The following is a 9,311-nucleotide window of genomic DNA, read 5'->3' as shown; positions in this document are numbered from 1 at the left end:
CCAGACTCAGATGTCCGTCGTCGTGAATCTTTCGTAGCATTTCACGTTGCATGTCTTCAGGGATGACAATTCGGCTCCCGTACATCAGGAGAGGTTTGCTGGTTTGATCGTAGGACACGCTGAAGTATCCACGAGCTGAATAGAATTCCAGCAGGTCAGGATGGACAGGAGATGACCATCCGATTTCAGTGAAGTTGATGACCTGACGGATCTTTCGATCTTGATGTTGTTGCTGCGCGATGTCTTCAAGCTTGCCGTGGCTTGCGGGCAAGGCTGACATGATGGCGTTGACATGGGCTTCGATTTCCGCCACGTCCTCGTCGGACGAGTGTTGTTCACTGACGGGTTTGCGTGAGAGGAGATCAGCAATGAGCAGCTGCTTGCCTGGCGTGTAGACAGCTTCTCCAGCATAGGCTGCCAGTCTCATCAGTAGACGTTGACAGCGGAGTGGCGTATCAGCGATGTCTCTGGCGTTGATGAGCGGCACTAGCGGCTTGTGATCTGTAAGCAGTGAGAATCGTTGAAGACCGTACAGATATCCGTGGAACTTTTCGCACGCCCACGCTCCTGCCAGGCACTCTTTCTCGATCTGTGCGTATTTGCTTTCGGCACTGGTCAGTCGGCGTGAACAGAAGGCAACTGGTCGTAGCTCACCATCTTTCTTTTGCATGAGGCAGCCTCCAATGCCATAGGAGCTTGCATCTGCAGACACCACAGTCTCCAACTTCGGGTCGAAATACGCCAGGACTCCTGCTTCGGCTATCTTCTTTTTGATGTCTTCGAAAGCTTTTTGCTGAGGGTGATCCCAGATCCACTCGGCGTCCTTTTTCAGGAGGTCATGCATAGGTCCCATGATGCTTTGAGCGTTGGGCACGAAGCGCGTCAGGAAGTTGATGGCACCCAGCATCGATCTCAATTCCTGAACGTTTTCTGGCGGTGGCATGTCTTGCACAGCTCTGAGCTTCTCTTTGTCGGGTTGGACACCAGCTGCGGATAGGCGGTGACCCAGGAACGCCACACTTCTTCGGCGAAATTCGCATTTCGATTCGTTGAGCTTGATGCCAGTCTCTTTGATGCGCTGCAGGACTGCAGAGAGGCGCTTGTCATGCTCTTTGCCTTTGCCGTGCACGATGATGTCGTCCTGGAAGAATACGACTCCCGGTAGGTCGTCCAACATCTCTGCCATCTTGCGTTGGTACACTTCCGGAGCCAGGGTGATTCCCATCGGTAGGCGGTTGAAGCGGTACCGTCCGAACGGCGTCAGGAACGTCGTGAGGTGCTTTGACTTCTCTGCCAGCGGGAGATGAAAGAAACCACTGGTGGCATCCAGCTTGCTGAAGGTGTCAGATCCTCGAACGGCATTGCTCAGCTCCACGAAGGTTGGCAGCTCGTAGCGTTCTCTCTTCACAGAGGCATTCAGCTTTTTGAAGTCAACAGTCAGTCTGACTTTGCCATTTGGTTTCGGCACAGGTACGATCGGCGCACACCAGTCGCTGGGTTCGCTGACCTTTTCGATGACACCGCTGCTTTCCAGGCGCGCAAGCTCTTCTTTGACGGGTTGCTGCAGCGGTAGTGACACTCTGCGTGCTGTCACCACGGCGTAGGGCACAGCTCCGTCTTTCAACGTGATGCTGACCGGCGTTGTTTTCCACAGTCCAACTTCTTTGGCAAACAGCTCCTTAGGAATGTTCACTTCATTGAGAAGCTTTACCAGTCCTAGCTTCAGTGAGTCTTCTCTGCCTAGCAGCGGGCGGACGAGGCTGTGTGTAGCATACAGCACGACGTCTGCGACTTCCTCATTTGGAGACTTCAGTTTCGTGACAACTTTGCCTAGCACGTCCACTTGGCCACCGGGACTGTTCAACTTGATGTTCGCTTTTTGCATTCTGTGAGCCAGATTCAGCTTTTTGAGCGTGTCATAGCTGACGACAGAGACGTCTGCTCCAGTGTCTATTTTCATCAGGATTTCTTCTTCCGCTTTGCCTATTTTCAGCATGACCATCCCCGAGTTCTGTTCATGTTCCACTGCACTGACCTCTGCTTTGTCCATCTCTTTCTTCATTTCTGTGCAGCCAGTCATTTCTTCAATGAGCCCCAAATATGCATCAGACTCAGCATGTCCAGCTTCTGCTTCTCCAGCTTGAACTTCTGCCACTTGATGAGGTACTGCGCTTCGGCAGACTTCTGGGAAGTGATTTCTCTTGTTGCATCTTGCACATGTTTTTCCGTACGCAGGACAGTTGTTTCTGCCGAGACGATGACTCCTGCCACAGAAGTTGCACATTCTGCCACTGGTTTCCCAGTGGGGAGCTTGGTACCGGTTTCTGTTGCCTGCGTCGTGTGCTCCCTGCACGTTCCTAGTCATTGGCTGGTTTGTCTGAAGATTTGGACGAGTGCCAACACCTTGCTGTCTTTGGTTTCTGCTTTCTTGGTTGTTTCTCCTGTTATCTGAATGGTAGTTCCTTTTGTTGCTTTGCAGATTGGGCTTTGACCATTGCACAGCATCAGCTTGCTTTGTTTCTTCTGATTTCTCTTTCACAGCCTTTTTCACTGCTTCATATTTCTTTGCGTAGTTGATCAGGTGATCCAGCTCCTGGTCTGTTTCAAGGGCAAGTCGTTCGATTAGACCAGTGTCCTTGACCCCAACAAGGAATCTGTCCCTGATCTGGTCGCGTTTCTGCTGAAAGCCGCAGCTCTGGGCCATTGAGTACAGCGCTCGGACATATTCATCGATTGTCTCGCCTTCATGCTGGTTTCGTTGATGAAACTGTGACCTTTTCACTGAACTGTTGGATTTTGGCAGAAAGTATGCAGTGAATTTGTCCATCACTACTTCGAAGTTGGCCCTTTCAGCTTCAGTTAGTCCAAACGAATCGAGAATTTCACCACTGTCTGGCATTCCCATGAGATACAGCAGTGAGGTAACCTGATATTCCTGAGATTCCCTATCCAATCGATGTAGAGTTCTAAACATTTTGTAGCTTTCCTTCCATTTTGGCCAATCCTCTGGTGCTCTACAATCAAATTTCTCAGGTGGTGGATAGAGAGGCATTATCACATGGAAAGTATTTCAATTCTTTTTTTTTTTTTTGCTTACCTCTTGCTTTTGAGCTTGCTTTCGGCTTGAATTGCTTTTAAAATAACCTTCAATATTGGCTTGAATTGCTTTGATGCTCTGCGTCACTTTCGTCACAAAAATATCCAATCGTTTTGCTGCGTAGTTTCACTCTGAATATCCTTGGCACTTCTCTAGCTTATCGACAATGAATTTGCTGATCATTTCTCTGTGTTTTCCTCACCCAGGGCACCATGTATCGATATCTTGCAGAGAAGTTAGATTAGCCAAGTTTTCTTGTATTGCGTTGCGTAGCGGCCACACCCAAACAGCATAGAAACAAGGTCGGCCGAAAAGTCGAGGGGCGTATACGAGGGGCGTATCCCTACTAAACTGCTGCAACTAAGCTACTCGCGGTACAATTGGGGCTCATTGTCAATTTTCCTTCCAAATTTGAAATTTAAAGTTTTGGGTACCAAACAGTCTTGAACAAAAACATCCATAGTTGGTAAACCTACCGCAGATGGGCTCATAAAAGGTATTTATCATAATGCAAATTAAATTTTCTTTCCAGGTAAGCATGTTTTATTGCAGTTTCGGTGTCATAAGATATATTTTTTGGGTCTAGAATGTGAGATCTTCCTTGCTGCCAAAAGTCACACTGTAACAATCAATGGAATATTACTAAGAAATAAAACCGAGTCGGCATCTATTTATACTTCAGTAATATACAAAATTAAATTTTCTATCTGCTGGTGTAAGGTTTCATACAAAATAAATTGGGGCTCAGTACGAAATTCGATGTTGAAAACTGCAGACCATGATTATCACCTGGAGCTGCGCACAGTTTACTGTACTGCTATCGCTAGCGAACGCCAGCGCTCTCATTTAATTGGTTTAACGGCGTGTACGTTGCTGTCGGAGAACATCCCTGATTTTCGAATTTGTTTGTTTTGATTAGGCCGATTAGGCACATTGGAATTCGGTTAAAATTCAATTTAAAATTGTGTAGCTTGTTGATGGTAGAAGTTGTGAAGCGCATAACATAAAAGAGTTGTGTAGAGATTGTATGGGGTGTTGGCGTTTTTGTAGTTTCCTTTTTCTGGTGCTCTTTAGTCTTTTGAGATCTTTGCATGGGTTGGAATGGAAATTTGCAATGCCACCACAACCAGGAAACTGAAACAGTGTTTTTTTTTCATGCCACAATTATGGGCAACACGGCAGGGCAAAGTTTGCCTCAAGTCCTGGCTCATTCATAGCCTTGATTTGCATTCAAGAAAGCAAGTCTGTGCCCAAATGGATGCTGCACATTTTTATATTCTTCAAAGCAATCGAGGTTCATTTGCCGAGGCTGCATGGAGTATGCGAAGCAAAGCAGTGTCATGCTGATGCGGAGATGACGACGTGAGTATGAAACAGACTACAATGCTAGGCAAAAAGGCAAGCAAAATGCATCACTTAGTTTGACTAATCCGTATCATTCTATATCAACCAAGCTGGAAATGTGTACCTACCCACCACTCACCAGTGTACGGCCCTCCAGATATTTAGTGGTTGGTTGCCAACATCACAATAAGCGATCTTCATTGATGAATACGTCTAATGGCTGTTGAAAACCATTGCCGAAGTGTGTGCACGAACCCTCTTCTCATTTCTATTGAGTCATTTTACAGGAGTGTCTCTGTCATTCAAAGTTATTACATCAAAAGCACATAGGCTAACCAACCACTCTTTTGCTGGAGGGCCGTACCAGTATGCCCTGCATGAATATGGAAGAATTGATCCAGAGCCCATGCTAAGCATAAATTGCTGTGTAGACCTACAAAACCCACCATGCACCAGGCATCCTTGAGTATGTGCTGTGTTGTGCAGGTGATTGTGCATTGGTGTTCCAGTTCATGTGCTCCTGGGTGCCTTTTTGGTGGGTGGGGGCCTGGGGGGTGGGGGGGGGGAGCGCAAGCTGGTTTTAGACTAGCAACATTATTTTCTAGACAAGTTATTTGTTGATTTTTTACATTTACTTAAGTTACATTTGGAAAGTCTTACATTCGGAGTACAGCTAGGCACATCAGCCCACCAGGCACCATGGGAGTCTGACTAGTAAAATATAGTGTTTGCAACCTGTGGTGACATTGAATAAGCCAAATGATATAAGATCGTCATTATGCGCTGCTGTCGCCTTTGTTGTCTTCATTGTGTGTTGTGTGGTTCTTGAGTTATCATCCTATCTACCAGGTTGTATCTGGCGGTGGTTCTGGAGACAGCGCGGTTCGATCCAGCTGTGGGCCAGACGTCACCCAGCAGAAATGGCAGCGTGTTATCACCAGCTACGAGGCGCGCATACGGACATTGTCCAGAAACAATCACGTCATCTCCAGGTCAGTTGTGCATCCCACCGACTCTGTAGGCCGGGCAGTGATATAATGCCAATTGTGTTACCTGCCCCCTGATAGGTGATAATGGCGTCCCCCCGTCCTCGGTGAGTGGCGTGATGACTGTGACCGGTCACCGGCTGACCACAGGTCGACCGGGGCCGGGGCCGGTTGCCGCTGTGGTCCGAGAGCCGAGGCGGGGCAAGGGGCGACCTCCTTGGCCGCCTGATGGAGGCGTGGTCCCATACATGCATTTCCCATTAATATGTGAATTTATCAATTTATAGGTAAATGGTTGTGACCAATCACTGTTCAACATCTGCCAATATAACCCGACCTGCGTCCTTCTCTGCCCTCCACCCTCAGGCAGTCAGCTGAGTCAGATCCAGGACCAGCTCCGGAGCCTGAACCTGTCATTGAAGGCCGGCAGGCACCACCTATCCTTCACTGTACAATCCTTTGGTGTTACAAGTTACAACCAGATTAATTGCTTTATGCTCCACTCAGTCTGCTGTTTGACCATAATGGGCTGTTTGAATGGCATGGCATATTGTGTCATAAGGAAAAAATATAGTATTGCAGTTAAAGGCCTACTTGCATGACTATGTTTCCAGTGAATGCTCTGAATATTTCTTGGTGAGTTAAATAGATTACCTTAGGGATATTCAGCATAGGACTTGAAAATAATATGGTCCCTAATGAGTCATTAACTCTTTACTGTGTTTCAGAGCGCCACGCGACCACGATGGGACTGCCAACGGTGGCCTGCTCACCGACAGCTCCCCGCCAGCCGGCGGCGTTCCGCCAGCCAACGGGCTTCCGCCAGCCAACGGCGTTCTGCCCGCCGATGGTGGCCCGACGACCGACGGTCGCTCGCCGGCCGAAGGTGATCCGGTAGCCGAACGAGGCTCGCCGACCTACGCCGACCGACGCCGGCCCGCCCGCCGACGGCGCCCTGCCGGCCGACCGCGTCCCGCTCGCCGACGGCGTCGATACGCCGGCGCGCGTATTGACATTGATCAGAAACGATCACATTATGTCCAGGTCAGTAATTGTGTCAACCGACGCATCCACAGGTCAGCTGTGTCCTGCTTCGTTACTAGGTCAGTGACCCTAGGTGGGTTGCTTGGGGGAACTTTATGTGTTGCCGGGATGGGATGTCTGCTAATGCAGGTGCCGTTGCAAGTGTCGTGACGCTTGATGGGTCTCAGGCTCGAGCTTCGAGTGAGTGAGAAATGCTGAGTGAGAAATGTGTAATGTGTATACAGGCGAATGTACTGTTATTATGGATGAGTGTGCGACAGGAAACGTTATGAGGTATGATTCGTGGTCGCCGTGGCTGGTAGTGGCATTTTACGCGACCGTCGTGACCTGTGACGGCAGCCGTGACTGCTATATGACAGTCGCCGTGACTGTTCTATAACGGCCTTCGTGACTGAAACGTGACGGTCGTCACTCGTCGTGACGTGCCGCGACTCGCTGTTTTGCAGGTCATTAGTCGCGGGCGCTCGAGCTGACGGTGTCGTCTGACGGCTCCACGGTGACCAGCGCCGCCTCCACCGAGAACATCAGACTCCTGAAATGCTAATGGCCGTACACGAACAAGAGGCTCTATGCATCCAGGTGCAGGATAAGCGCCATGCTCAGAGGCGTCATCTGGAGAAGGCCGCACAGTGCACTTAAGGCTGAGCTCGGGTGTAGTGCGCGCAGGCAGATATGATCAACTGACGGGCCGGCCATCAGATTTCAGTACGGAACTCAAGATGATTGGAGCCGACGTGGTTCGGTTGATGGTGTGTCAGGGTTGATTGAGAGTGGAGGCGAGACACCCGGATCTGTGAAACATACGCCGATACGGGTCTCGACGTCGTCTCGCAATTTGTGCTATGTAATATGACGGCTATGCCGTGGTATCATTCACTCTCGCTGCGCTAATAAATAATAAATAGGACAGAGACTGGAATTAAGATTATTATATTTGGATGTAAGGGGCAGGTTTTGGCCAGCGCTATATTAGAAATCGTGAGCGTGCTAGTTGCAATCAATCGCGCGCTTCTTGCTGAGCATCTGTGAGCGAGAAAATACTTTCTCTGGAACGTTCGTCGTAAAATATGTGTATCTTTGGAATAAGTTGTCAGAACATGAATGCATTTTTGGTGTCCACTGCAGCTGCTGTTCTGGAACAGAAACATGCCGAGATCGGCTGTGTATGTACTATGTACGCTGTGGCAAAATCAAGCAGCCGTACCATGAATCAAAAGCGATATATGAATTAAAGTGGATGCATTTCACTTTTTCAGTTTTATCATAGAGATAATACTGATCACACCCGGTTCCAAACAACTAAACGCTTGCGATCACTGGAAAGTAAATAAACAATAGATACCCATGTGGCTGCCTGGCGTGATCCGAGACTCTCTCTCTCTCGCTCTCTCGCTCTCGCTCTCTCGCTCTCGCTCTCGCTCTCTGTTGTTGCTGACGCACTGCGCACACAAGACAACACGGCCGCCGAATCGCGACGATGGAGAGCACGGAACGATGCTGGTGACTGGCGGACCAGCGAAAACAGGAAAGGAGATGAATAGCTCTAGCTCCCGTCTGCGCGCGGAAGGGCTCAGATTGGCGCGGCTCGCAGACTCCATTGGCTCATCAGACTGTTGTTGGTTTTCTCCCTCCCCTCCCACAAGCGTAGCCAGGTAGCTAAGTTGTGCGTGGAAGCGAGCGGCCAGAGCGGCGCTAGGTGTCGCCCTCCCAGCGACCGGGCAGTGCAGCTGGACGTGCTCCGGATGGTCCGCCTCTGATCTCGGCACACTCGGCAGAGTGCGGCCGGACACTCCATGGAGTTGCATAGCGTCGATAGGCCGTATGGTGTCGCTGTCGTAATTTTAAAAGCGTAAGTAGAAGGTTGAAGCAAGATATAGAATGCTTTTCTTTACATTTAATATCGCAAAGCACAGCTTTATGCGCTGGCTACGATATGTGCGTGTCGGTTGCGGCAGTAATCATCAAAGAAATATATGATTTATGAACGTTTCTTGATCATAGAATGATAAAACATTGCAATGTTTGCCTGTTGTGAAGAAAGCTCCTATACTGCCGCTCTATCGTCCGGAATTATTCGTGTTTGATTACGGCGATTCCGCCACTCTATCAGCTGATTTTTGTTTTCGAGTCACGTGACCAACCGGTGTCTCCCTGGCGGGCAAGAGTACTAGCCGGCCGCCGATCAGGGCTTAGGGAATTTTTTTAGCTTTTAGCGTAAGCTGCTTATTGATATTTTTAATTTTCAATTCGTTCATGAGTTAAAGGGACCCTCCCACCTTAACATTAGTTTTGAGTTGAGATAGCCAAGTTTGCGGCCAGGCTCAGAAACCACCATTTATCCTGGTCGCAACCCCCGCAGCTTTATGGTGTTCAAGAAATTTCTTCCCTTTACTTGCAGGGTGGGACCAGCGTGGTCCCTATCTCTTAACCATTACGGGAATCTGATGACGTCATCAGGCTTTCGAACGTCCGTAAATGTTTGACTAAAACGTTTTGTAGCACGCGGTGGTATATGCTGCTTTGCGCGCAACAAATGCCGCACTTTCAAATAAAGTCGCTAGGAACAGCGGAGATCCCAAAAAGTAAACAAAAGTAAAAGTCTAATATCTTGAAAACCGGTGAATATTTTTCGATCAAATTTGGTAGATATTCGTTTTTGCTCTTTCTGAACCGAGCGACATCACTTTCATGCCAATTCATTAACTTTTTTGAAGGTGGGAGGGTCCCTTTAAGTGATTTTTCTGTGTCATTCTACCACGTCATACCATCGCTGTGATTTCCCAACTTGATTTCGAGCTCCCATGGCATTGAATTGCCAATGCTGAGTAGTGTGGTAATCT

The 9,311-nt window shown here is 48.7% G+C and overlaps 1 long non-coding RNA gene across 2 annotated transcripts; it reads left to right on the top strand.

Annotated features, from left to right (window-relative positions):
* The first annotated feature begins 3,624 nt into the window (after positions 1-3,624).
* On the top strand, positions 3,625-7,382 carry LOC122385526. 2 transcript variants are annotated; one of them, XR_006257210.1, is made up of 4 exons: positions 3,625-4,459; positions 5,291-5,433; positions 6,156-6,471; positions 6,918-7,382. It is a non-coding gene; the product is annotated as an uncharacterized LOC122385526 (long non-coding RNA). The 2 variants fall into 2 exon arrangements; XR_006257211.1 differs by having other exon boundaries at positions 5,794-6,471.
* Positions 7,383-9,311: the final 1,929 nt, after the last annotated feature.

This window comes from Amphibalanus amphitrite, unplaced genomic scaffold (genome assembly GCF_019059575.1).
Source record: "Amphibalanus amphitrite isolate SeventyFive unplaced genomic scaffold, NRLGWU_Aamphi_draft 000221F_arrow, whole genome shotgun sequence".
In the NCBI taxonomy this organism is placed as follows: Eukaryota; Metazoa; Arthropoda; class Thecostraca; order Balanomorpha; family Balanidae; genus Amphibalanus; species Amphibalanus amphitrite.
Note: the sequence above shows the minus strand (reverse complement) of the source record. Positions and strands in the feature narration are given on the sequence as shown.